The sequence below is a fragment of the Macaca fascicularis genome, chromosome 3 (genome assembly GCF_037993035.2).
Source record: "Macaca fascicularis isolate 582-1 chromosome 3, T2T-MFA8v1.1".
Lineage (NCBI taxonomy): Eukaryota > Metazoa > Chordata > Mammalia > Primates > Cercopithecidae > Macaca > Macaca fascicularis.
The window spans coordinates 81,286,534-81,300,383 of record NC_088377.1 but is presented as its reverse complement, the minus strand read 5'-3'; positions in this window follow the sequence as shown (position 1 = coordinate 81,300,383).

The following is a 13,850-nucleotide window of genomic DNA, read 5'->3' as shown; positions in this document are numbered from 1 at the left end:
TATAATCAACAACGTACTTTGGTTTCCATAATAGAGATTTTATGGGTCTTTATATCATCTATAGACTCTGAATATTCTTATGCAGCATAAATCACAAAGAGAGTGAATCCTGAACCCATCATAACCCAACCCTGTCCTACCTTTCTTCAGCCTATGCCCTGAACTACCTAGTCATAGTGCTCACAACCCACTCTGAGAAAAAGGGTGCCTTTGTACAGCTCAGACCGTCATCTTATCTTCATAATGAACTTCAGGTTTCAGGTCATCCATGTATTCCCTCCTTATTGTTCAGGCAAGTCTATGAGCTCCTGTACTCCTGCCACCTTTGCTCATGTTGGTATTCTTACATGGCAATTAGTTGATATTGCCATGACTTACCTTCTGGTATCTTCATAAGCTTATGGACTCCTGAAGTAGAAGAACCACCCCTTGTTCTTCTCAATTAGCACCTTTACAACTTACTGGTCTAACGCCAGTACTTTATGAAAAGTAACTCTTCATCGGCCTTGGTTTACATCATGACTAAGAGGGTCATAAAGGAAAAGTTTATGATTCTTGTGCCGCAGTGATTTCATTGAACAATTCTGTCAAATTTTCAGAAAGAAGGATCAAAATTATGTCTAATAAATTTACATGTGTGCAATGCATACACACAAAACAATTTTAAAACCAGCATCTCACTGCCTCATCAAAATTTCAGTGAGGGTTAATGTAGGGGTTATTATCACAGGTTTTATGATGAAAAAACTGAGACGTAAGGAGGCAAATGAAACATGATATGACCTTTAAGATGCAGTTTGAAGTTAGCTTTGTCCATGTCAGCATCTGGATCCTTAGTGCAGTCAAGAGAAGTTTGGGAAATTGTAGTGAGCTGATATTTTATATTTTGTCAGCAATTTTCCAGAGTATTGTATTATGTTATTAACTCACAGTATAGGCATCCTTGCTACTCTCTGAACATATGGTTATTAGATTTAGAATATTATTAGCATAAATGCAATCTCAAGTAACATGAAAATTAACATGAGAAGACTCAGAATCAACCAAGAAACACTGTTTACATGGGCTCAATGGAAACTTTGCCTATTAGCATAAAAGAACAGTAAAGTGATCAATGTTTCAGAAATAATAAGACAACCACACTGTTTATAGGGAAATAACATTATGCAATGATAGGAAGCAAATTGTACTTTGGTAACTGTTAAAAATGTCCCTTACCACTGCTTCTCCAAGGTTCTTGAATTAAATGTGTGACATTTTGGAGCAGCCATTATTATTATTCTATTTTACTATTCTGACCCTCTTGTAGGTCCTTACAAAGACTGATTGTCTAAAGGTAAGAATTTAGAAAGGATATTTTATCTTCTATACCATAGCTCAAAATTATTCTGGTACCCACTGACCTTGTCTAGCACTTTTCAGACTTTTCAGAAATGAGATTTTATTATATTACACTGCACTATAAACCTAGTTCTCTCTTTCCACTATGAAAACAATCTGGTGGAATCCTGAGTGGATAAACTATGAAACTGGAAGCAGACTATTTTTGAGAGAAAAAATATTATACCCAAATTGATATTATTTTTATTTGACAAGAGAGAATATAAGCAGCCACATCTGAAAGTAAACAAGAATGTCTAGGAATTATTGGAAAGTCGTGCTTGATGGAGTTAGTCTCAGAGGTACTCAAAGCAAGAAGTTAGATGCCAAAAAATACCATGAAGAGTTAGGAAAAAAAAATGTTCAGAAATTTCAGAAAAATGGTATTTAAATGGAGAGATTCATGACATTTTGGAAACTGAGAAAGTGATCATTAATAATATCAAAATTAGGTGTTATTAAATTGGGGGAATTTTTAAACCAACTTTTCAAAAGAAGTTAATTGCTTAGACATATTTTACTGAATTATTATTCAAATAGTGATAAACAGTCTTGTGGCTAGTGAGAGAGATGCTCACCTTTGTGGACTCTGAACTTTTAAATAAGTGAATAGAACTTTAATGTTCTTTTAAGGTATCGAAAGACCAAAGAAGGAACAACACCGCAAGCACAAATTTCTCTAACTTGGAAAAATTTTTCCTTGGTTCTTGACTTTCTTTTTCAACTTCTATAATTTCTAAGGTGATTTCTTGTTTATAGTTAGTTTAAAAGTGTTTTATGCTGTATTATTAATAGTATTAATGCTAAAAGTTGTTACTTATTAGTGTTTTATATGTAGTAGACACTATGTGAGGGACTTCAGATATGTGACTGATAGTGTAGTCTATCTCCACAGAATCGTTTTCCAAGAGAAGCATTACCAGGGAAAGATGGTGTGGCACTGCTGAGGACGTGGATTGGTATCACTCATGTTCACTTGCCTGTATATACTGGCCACTAGCTATTTTGGAGATGAGACTTTACTTTCAGTATTTTCTTCAACTGTGAGTCAAACATTGAATTAACCAAGTATTTTCATTACAAAAACTATTTAAGTGGTACAATTCAGATATTTTTTTTCTTTTTTTGAGATGGAGTCTCTCTCTGTTGCCTAGGCTGAAGGGCAGTGGCATGATCTCGGCTCACCACAACCTCTGCCTCCCGGGTTCAAGCGATTCTCCTGCCTCAACCTCCCGAGTAGCTGTGATTACAAACATGTACCACCACACTCGGCTAATTTTTGTATTTTTAGTAAAGATGGGGTTTCATCATGTTTGCCAGGCTGGTCTTGGATTCCTTGCCTCAAGTGATTTACTCTGGGATTCACACCTTGGCCTCCCAAATACTGGGATTTATAGGCATGAGTCACTGTGCTTGGCCTCAGTTTTAATAAATTTATTTTTACAAATAGAAATAAAGGTCAACATGTGATCTTTTTAGTTTTTGTATCTGAACTTCTAATACATATGCATTGTCATCCTTACATTATATTGCTTATTTTATTAAGCCATATTGTTATATTTTTTTCCATTATAAGGCATATAAATCATTTGCAAATGGAAATAATATATACACATATAGATAATCATATGTATATACACACATAAATCAAAATGTAAACTTCACAGTCGTGAAAAAAAAAGCTGTTGCTATTTCATCTTACTTTTCTTTGGGTGGTGATTGATGTATACATAAATGAGGCAGAGATGGTATCTGTATACCGGTCCTATGTTGCTTACGTCTTCCCAGGAGGCCAATACCTGTTACCTCATAATCCTGCTGGCACCAAGCCTAACTTTTTACACATTCAATTGTTTAAAATACAACCCAAATAAACAGATTCTCAGCCATTTACAGCCCACTCGTTTTGCATACTACACAAAACTTACCAACATCTGTTAGCCATAGATTAGATAAACACCAGATTTGTATAGACCACATGCTGTCCGTCAGAGCTCTCTGCCCCAGAGATTCCTCCTGGGAGGCTAAGTGATACCACGTAGACAAGCGAGCCCCCTCTTCAATTCTCATTGTCCTTAGGAATTCTCTTGCTCCCTTCTCCTTCTAGGTGGTGGCCCCTGCATTGTTCTAATGCTATGAGGGACTTCCCTCCATACAAATCTGCCAAAGCATCACCTAAATAAACTTAATTGTGTTCTTCTGCCACCTGGTGGTTATCCCTTTTTTCTTGGTCAGCCCTTGTGTCCCTTCCACTAACTACTGCGAAATAAAAGAGACGGTACCAACTGTATCTTTATTACATTTGCTATGTAATAGGCATTGTACCAGGCATTTTTCATTGACTTTATCATTTTATCTTATAAAATTATTACCACTATAGTAAATGTATTATTATAGCTCTACAAATAAAAAAATCAAGACTGAATGAACCAAAATTTCTAACAGGGAAAACACGTAGCTTGGCCAGTGATGAAAAGCAGACTCAGGCTTCACATCTCATTATTTTCTGATTATAAAACTCAAGCCTATTAAAAATCCAGCACCCTACTGCTAATCTTGAATCCAAAAGTCTTTTTCTGAGGTTCCACATCTGTGCCACATCCTGACTTGCGTCAGGCAGCTCATTTTTACCAAATCTCAGTTTCTTTAGTTAAAAAGCTGGTGCAAAAGCAAACCTATCCTAGCTTTTCAAGGCCATGTGAGATAATGCATAGGCAATTGCTTTATTGTCTGTAAAGAGTTTATGCATAGGAAAGTATTGTTTTTTTCTTCTAATTTTTAAATTAAACTGGATAGTGAATCTTACATTATGGACATCATTATACAGACATAAAATAATATAAATGCCAATGTAAAACATTAATATATGATTTACTTGTTTTCAAAGTGATACTAAAGACTTAAATGGTAATAATTCATTATTCTGGATCCATTGCCAAAATGTGTACTGAATAGATCTCTGGAGAGAAAGAAGAGTGCTTGTGTGGGGGGCAGAAACAAATCACTTGTTAGCAGTCTGAAAAAAAAGGGTACATTTTCCAAACACAATTGAAATCATACATTTAAATTATTTTTTTCTCAATAGAAAAAAAAAAGTAATACAAGAATGTAACACTTTCATTATTTTAAAAGTAATTTTATTTTTCGGTGCCTGCTATGGTTTGGATATAATTTGTCCCCATGAAAACTTGTGCCAATGTGGTAGTATTGGGCAGTGGGGCCTAGTGAAGTGTCTGGGTCCTGAGAGCACGTCACTCATGAATAGGTAAATGCCCTATCTCAGGAGCGAGTGTGTGCGGAATAGGTTTGGTCCCTCAAGAGGAGATTATTAAAGATTCTGGCTTCCTCGGTTTCTCCCTCTTGGCTCCCTCCCTCCCGACGTGATCTCTTTGCACATATTGGCTTCACTTCAGCTTTCAGTTCTCCGCCATGAGTGGAAGCAGCCTAAGGCCCTCACCAGAACCCCAGCAGAACCCCAGCTCCATGCCCATGAACTTCCAGCCTGCAGAACCAATTAGAGAAGTAAATCTCTTTTCTTTATAAATTACCTAGCCTCAAGTACTCTCTTAGAGCCACAACAAAAAAAATGGGCTAAGATAGTACCATATACCTAGCAGCACAGGTTAAGAAAGATGATAAATTAAAAAAAAAATTAAAATTAGGGAGAAAACTAAAAATACATACATACATACATACATACATATTATATTGTATATATTATATATATATATATAATTTGTAAAACTAAAGTGTTTCAAATACAAATATTCTCTAATTACTTTTTTCCAGTCTGTTTTTATTTCCATTTTATGCAGAAGTGAGAGGAAGTAGATGAAAACTAGATTTCCAGCTGCTGCTGCAGTTACAAGTCCTTATTCCAGCAGACGCATGATTAGGTAATTTATGAAATAAGGAAAGAGGAAGTCATGGGTTTTTTTTAAATAGTGAATTTTAGAAAAATTTCTTTTAAAAATCATGGAAACGGTCCGGGCACGGTGGCTCACGCCTGTAATCCCAGCACTTTGGGAGGCCGAGGCGGGTGGATCACGAGGTCAGGAGATCGAGACCATCCTGGCTAACACGGCGAAACCCTATCTCTACTAAAAATACAAAAAAATTAGCCGGGCGTGGTGGCGGGCGCCTGTAGTCCCAGCTACTCGGGAGACTGAGACAGGAGAATGGCTTGAACCCGGGAGGCAGAGCTTGCAGTAAGCGGAGATCGCGCCACTGCACTCCAGCCTGGGAGACAGAGGGGAACTCCGTCTCAAAAAATAAAAATAAATAAATAAAATAAAAAAAATCATGGAAACAAAAGATTTTAACATGATTTTCTCTAGAGGGGTAAAAAGGTACATCTACATCAAAACTTTAAAGTTTGCATGTACACACATGCGCATGCACGCGTGAGCGTGTGTGTTTGTGTGTATTGATATAATACTTATATCAAGAAAGGTCTTCAAAGTAATATTATTAATTTGCCTCCCAATGGAAATTCTGTTAGAATACTGAAAACTCACACAGAATAAGTTATAACTATTGAACTCATTGACCTGTCTTTATTTAGACTGGAAATAAAATACAAAGTATTTTCTTATGAAGCTATTGGCTTAAAGTACTATCTTGTGTATTGCATGACCGTATAGGGAAATATATCTGATGTGGACTCTTAATTCAGAATCCATCGCTCAAAATTTGATTTAGAACCCTACTGGAATTTTGTTCCCGATAAAATTTAAAAATTTATAAAATAACTTTATGAATATAACAAATGCCATACCACAGTGGCATGACAATCCTGAGGGTTTCCACATCCCTAAAGAAGTGACTGCAGATGGAAATTGCATGGAAAGGGTGGGATTCTGGTAGGTGACACTGCAATGGCCGCTTTTTTCCAGCACCTCCTAACAGATCCTGGCTTCCCTGGCACAATGCTGATTTTTCTCCCACCACCACCTACCTCTTTCAGTCTGCTTTACGGGAAACTGTTCTGCTAGATACCTCTTAAATGTTAGTGTTTTCTTACTCTTTAGCCTCACATTTGTACTCAATTTACATATTCTCCTGGACAACTTCACTAATTCTACAACAGTCATCTGTATGTTAATGATTTCCAAATTATCTCCTACCTAATGCCCTTTCCTGAAGTACAGTTAAACCATCTGTCTTCCACTTCTTGTATTCTCATGTTAGTACCGTCATGTGCTGCATAACGACCAACATTTCAGTCAATATGGGACCTCATATATGATAATGATCTCCGAAGACTATGATCCTGTATTTTTACTGTACTTGTTCTATGTTCAGACACACAAAACCTTAGCGTTGTGTTCCAATTGCCTATGTATTCATGATAGTACCATGCAATCCTAGGAGCAATAGGCTAAACCACATAGCCTAGGTGTGTAATAGGCTATAGTATCTGGGTTTGTGTAAGTACACTCTGTGAAGTTGACACAACAAAATTGTCTAATGATACATTTCTCATCAAATATCCCTGTCATTAAGTGAGGTATGATTGTATGTGGGCCCACCATAGAAGGGATAGGAAAGAAACAGAGAAAGGGATATTATCCCTGGGCAAATTTCATAAGTGATATCTCTCCACTTCCTTCTAAACTTTGGGCTTCACTTATGTTAGCCTATTTGCAGTTATTTTAATAGTTTATGTTCTCTTTTTAGATGTGTGTGCAGTTTTCTCTGCCTGGAATACATTTCCTACTTATTTACTTTGTTATTTATATTCATTCTTTAAATTTCAGTTCAAACATGATCTTCTCTTGGAATGTTGTTTAAAATCTCATCCACTGTCATCTCAAGGACATGGAGTGTGTCTCTTTTACAGCCCTTGTACTCTATATGTAACTGTCGGGGTAACTGCATATTTCTGCTGCCCCCCAGTCGTTTGGCTATTTGATATGAGTTACCACATGGTACTCATATTGGTATCCCTAAGACTATGCTAGATTTGCGTAAGAAAAAGTGACTAAATATTACTTAAACACAGAAATTACTACACCATAGAATAAATAAATCAGTAAATATGTATATCTGCCAGATACATATTTCTTAGGAAATCACTTCTGCTACTACAGATGTGTAGTTGTGCCCCTAGGAAATAATAATTATTTGCAAAAGGTGCTTGAGATATATAGAATTATTTTTAATCCTACCTTAAAATAACATGACACACGTCTATTAGAATAATGCCTCTGGTTAGTTATGGGGTGCAAATGGAGTAATCACTGGTCAGCAGCATAATCATTTATCCATACACTAATGATCCATGATTTTCATAGAAGCGATTAATGGCCTTGATGGTAGTTTGTCAGGGCACTATTTAAAGGTACAGCTATCATGTAAAGCACTTAGTTCTCCCTAATGTATCAAGGGTGATTTCAAAGAATAGATGACACTTGAGGGAGTCTTTGAAAAAATGTTGGAATGAACAGATAACAAGAGAGGGTTTTTGGAAAACAGCCTTTGAAACCAACCTGATTGTCCCACAGACAGTTTTTATTTTTTTTTTTCTTAACTGTAGAAATTAAGCCTTATAGTCTTAAAGACTGAAACTTACACTTGTTTTATCTGAGTTCCTTCCTCAGGAAAAGACCCTTCAGGCCTCTCAAAAAAAAGTATCAAAGAATGGAAACTCACCAGATCACCATATCCCATCTAGACAACAAGACCCTTCATTCATTATGATTGCTTCCTTCTCCCTCCTTAGTTCCTGTTTTCTTGCACATTGGTACATTTCTTCCCTGTTATATAAACCCCTAGTTTTAGTCTATCAGGGAGATGGATTTAAGACTAAGCTTCCATCTCCTTGGCTACAGCACCTGATTAAAGCCTACTTCCTTGGCAATACTCAGCGTCTCAGTCATTGGCTTTCTGTGTGGCCAGGAGCAGGACCTAGACCAAACCCCTGCTGTTTCAGTAACACTTTCAAGGAGGGAAAGTAGGATTGATGGTATAGAAATACCTGAAGAGTTAAGGAATGGAGCAGGTCAGGGTGACAGTGCCACAGAAACATAACATGCATGATAGTGAGTGTGCAGGCCTTATATTGGCAAGGAGAGAGAAACAGAAGCAGGAGATTAAATTTTGAAGTCCATTCATGGTGCAAGATAAGGAAGACTCTTTTTACTGTCCTTTAACTACAATCTACAGTCATTGAGGTTTTACTACAAGCTGGAGATGAGGTTAAGACTATTAAACTATTGCCTCATTTAATCTCCTTGTGAGTCATACAAGGCCCATTTTATTTTTATGCATGCTTCATAGATGAGAAAACTGAGGTTTGGCCACAACAAGTAGCTTCCTCTATGTCCCACTGCTAGTATATGGCAGGGTCAGAATTTGAAGCCAGTGCTCTCGGTTAGGACATTCTACGTTTACATTTCCTAGTCTGGCTGATTGATACTCTATTTTCTGGGGTCAGCAGGCACCATTGTTCAATTTGGACAATTGACTTATGTTCATGTTTAATGAGACTCATTTATGTCACACAGCAAAATCCAGATAGTCACACTGACCCATTGTTTCTTCATCTGGAAGTATTTTTACTTTCTTTTCTGTAGAATCAAGTTTTACCTGATCTGTGAGGACCTCCTGGGGTCCTGCTCTCTCAAGAGGTCTTCTCTGACCACTTGATTACTTTCTTGTTGAGTGTCTGGCAGAAACAGTGGTCACTAGGCTTAGTGAGTACGGAGTCTTTAAACTCAAATTTTTTGCCAGAGATATGCTTCGGAGAAAGCCATGTATATCTAAATTTCAGACAGATCTGCAGCCAGCTATGTGCTGTGAAGTACCCAACCAAGACCACAGTCTCCAGTGTCTATAGGGTTCTCCTCTGTCTTGGACCCACACGACTATTCTCATTTGTTCCTTCCATTGTTACTATTGGCCTCTTAGTTTCTGTTATCATTGATGCTCCTTTCATCTTGGCTTCCTAGCTGTTCTCAAAATAATAAAATAAAGCTATCTGTGTTTAGAATGAATGCTGATGTTTAGTGTGTCAGTTATGCTGATGTTGACATTGATAAATACATTTTATATTGTAAGCAGGGATTTCCTTGAATAATATTTCTGTCATCTTATCTTAGGAAGCATAAAATAAAAATTACCTTGGATTAGATATACAACTATATTCATTAACAATGACAACTGAAAGATCAGATTACTAAACATTTTTCCCTAAGAAGTAAAGTGTTTTAATCAATAAGAATGCATCTTCTACTCTTCATAAGTTTGTCTTGGAAAGAAATGAAGACAATTATATGAGAATATTGTTTTTGATGTAGTTTCTGTGGAAAGCATTGCTGATATGACATTTATGAACACAAAAGCAGAAGAGTAAAACCATAAGAAGATACAAGACACATTAGAAACTGCTTAAAACTAGTATTTGGCACAGACTTGACTCTACTTCTCAGTTTTCCTTTGAAGGCAGGTGGGAACCTCATGAAAGCCAAGTCTACACTCCTACAACTATGTCTTCTAGACCAATGACATACACAATAAAGAACAACATTGAGAGAAGAAGTGTGCCTCACCGTGAGACCAGCGGTTTAGTGAATGAGTCTCAGGGAATATTTTCTTCATTGTTTACCACACCTTAATGCATATGTACAAAAAGGATTATTTTTAAGAATATGGGTATTGTAGATACTTAATTTAACTGTCCACACACTCGGATTAGGGACAGGCAGATGAAAAATATCTGTTTCTTTTTTCTTTCTTTCTTTTTTTTTTTTTTTAAATTTCTGAGACAGAGTCTTGCTCTATCACCCAGGCTGGAGTGCAGTGGCATGATCACAGCTCACTGCAGCTTCGACCTCTCAAGCTAAAGCAATCCTCCCCGCTCAGCCCCTCAAATAGCAGGGAGTAAAGGCATGTGCCACCACACCTGGAATGAAAAAAAAAATATATATATATATATATATATGTAGAGATGGGGTTTTACCATGTTGCTCAGCCTATAAATATCTGTTTCTATTGATGAACAGACTGGGCAAAATAAATTGCCTAAAACAAGGTCTACTCTTCCAGGTGAAATATGCTCTGGAGAGACCAAGATGATATCCTATTAATATAAATGGGCATTCGTTACCCTAGGGAATTTTTTTTTTTTCTGAGGAGCTGACATTAGAGCATAAGATAGGCTTTGCTGGCATGGTGGTGCATGCCTAAAGTCACAGCTATTCAGAAGGCTAAGATGGAAGGATTACTTTGAGCCCAGGAGTTCAAGGCTGTAATGCAATATAATCATGTCTGTGAGTAGCCACTGAACCCCAATCTGGGCAACGTAGTGAGACTCCCATCTCTAAAGTAAAAAAAAAAAAAAAAAAAAAAAGGCAGAAAAAAGAAAAGACTTTGCTACTTGGGACTAGATTTTATCACAATGACCCAGAGAAAGAGTTCTAGGAAAACTGTGGTTTTTCTGTAATATATTAGGAGGTTTGTATTTCAAAATCTTGATTGTACCTTTAATTTACTGACATACAGAAAAGTCTTTCCTGTTATTCTCATCAATTTGGGGCCACCTAGAACAAGCTCTGAATAGTTCTTCATGAATCATTTTATTCTATACACAGCAGAGCTTTTAGAATGCCCAATGGCTGATGCCGCATGCCATAATGCATCCGGGGGAAATACAGGAAGAACTGATTGTTAGGTGGAATCATGTCACCAAACATGGCAAGATTGAGAGAAAAGCGTGAATTGGAAGTCTCTTCTCAATAGTTTTGTTGATAATGATCCTGGCTAGTTATTATGGCATGGGATGACTTAAGGTAAAGAGAGAAAATTACTGATCTGGGAAAGCTTTGAGCATGATGTTCCCCTGTGCATATGGGTGAGACTGAACATATTCCAAAAATTGTTCTTCTCTATCCTGGACTTGCATGGTCAAATATACATTGTGTTAGCAACAATCACTTCTTCTAGGAGTTCCAGAAATTTCTCATTGTTCTCTAAAGTACTACGTAATTCATCAGTATTCAGAATTTACCATGCCAAAGAGAAGAATGTGATGCTGGAAGAGTGATGTGGTTAGGAGAAAAGTATTGATATTCAGTGAAACTCACTGAATGATGTATGTTTCTGAAGAATCCTTCCTGGACTTATTTGAGACCTATTTTCTCTACAAATCTTACCTTACATCTTAGCCCAGTATAGCAACCATTTACTGAATGTCTGTTATATTCCTGATACGGTATTTAGTACTTTATAAATATGATCTCATTTTATTTGCTCAATGACTCATAGATGAATCAATGGAGATTGTATATACAGAGCAATGTGGATGAGAGCATCCTTCCTGAACTGAGTTGAAATGATCATGCTTGAGGAGTCATTTGACACCCAAAACAAATGTGGTTCCTGCAACCACTCGTTGAGGTGAGGCATCCATCTCCTCAACCACATGCTCTGAGGAAACAATCCTATACACATGAGTGGGCTGGGTCCATTTTTTGTCCCCTTCACAACTCCTACTGAGAGGGTAAACTGAGTGAATGTTCATCTCTTATGCCTCACTATAAACTGTTTAATCTAAATGAGAGCCAACTTCATCAGGAAACAGAAATGGTTGACTGCAAGGTCTATGTTTAGCATTTTGCATTAGTTATTAAGAAAGAAAACTCATTGATCACATCCCTCTGGGCAGATTAGGGATTAGTCTATAATGTTCCCCAAGTCATGAAATTTACCTCTGTGTGAACTGACTGAGGTGCCTTCTGTCCCAAGAGAGGATGGTGTGCTGAGAGAACACAACTGTTCACATACTGCTCTCCATCTGAGTTTCTGGAAGGCTCTATTCTTCATGTGACTCCACTAAAATGTAGATTGGTCCTGAGCCCAAGGATGGCCCGAACTGAGGAATAAAATGGTAGGTGAGGAGGAGGTTTAGGGTGTTTCTAGCATGGCTTCTGTTCTGAAACATGCCATTCTCTTCTCCTAGGTCATCAGGTCAACTTGTCACATCAGTTCTTACACAAATATTTTAAATCTATTATTTTTAGGCATTGTCTTAATTGGAGAGACACAACAGCTCCAATCACTTCAATCCTAGCTAAGGTTTGAGATTACTAACACACAATCTTCACACATACTTGTGCGCCCTATGTAATTTTTATTGTTCTCCGTGTTTAAATGATAGCTCACATAGGATGGAAATTCTTAACCACATCTCATCTCTCTGCCTAACACCCAGGCAACATTAGCCTGCATTTGATTTGTGAAAATCTTTAAACTCTCACACACCTTTTGCTTAAGCATGTTTCTTCCCCCCAGGAATACCTTTTTCCCACTCCTGTGTGTTGACCTAAATCTTACCTTCCCTTCAGTTCTCATCGCAGGTGCCACTTCTTCCAGGTAGACATTCCTGATGTTCTCAGGTCAAGTAGCTTTCAATGTGGTTTCCTTAGTACATATGTCTAGATTCTGAATCTATATCCTGATCAATATTTTTATACATGCAGAATTTATTTTGCACTAGAATTTGTTACTTGAGATCATGAATTTGCTTCATCCTACTTTTTATCCCCAGTCTGTATTTCAGGATCACTCAACAAGCTTTGTTTGTTAATTTGTTTTCAATGATTTTATTTCTTTTTATTAAACTTGTTCATAAACATTATCTTAGTCAAAAGAATAATAACTAAATATAAACACAAAAACTACTAACCTATTTCTATTGTTTTGTTCTTAGAGTTTTAGGTGCCTTACATGTGTCTCTCCCAATCTTCCTATTAGTCACAAAAAAAAATAGTTTCTAATAGCCCCATTTTATAGATGATGAAACTAGGATACTTAAACAACTCACCTGACATTTTATATCAAGTAAGTAGTTGAGCAGGGATTTCCATCCAAACACCCACTAACTAATAATTGTTTGAAGCCAGCAGAGTTTATAGAAGATAAATTTTCATATCTTTCTTTGTAAATATACAATTAATTATTGAGACATTAGAAGTAGTAGTGAATCAGTTGACAATTTTCTTCTTACATGAGTATTTTGCAGTAAGAAAGAGTATACCACATGCAATCTATATTTGGATGCCAAGTTTTAGTTGTGCTTTCATCAGATGAATCAATTTTATATCTGTGTCCTGAATTAGCTGTGAATTCTTTGGTCAGTAATTAAATTGCATTTAATCAATTTAAGAGAGGAAAGCCATCTGTCAGGTGTGTGAACCAAATTAGCCACAGTGTTTTGAATGGACTAGCATATAATGGCAGTGATTTTATTATGAAGGGTTACAATTCAAACATACAGAATTTTATTGTTACAGTTTATGTGAATCACAACAGCTCATCAAAAGTCTATTCTGTGAGAATCTTCATACTTTGGCTTAATAAAGACTATTTTAAGGGAGATTGCATCTGAATGAAGAGATATGTATTGAGGCTAGAATTTACAGAATGCCTCTTGGAAGCTAATGGCCAGTTGATCCAAACATGTTTATATT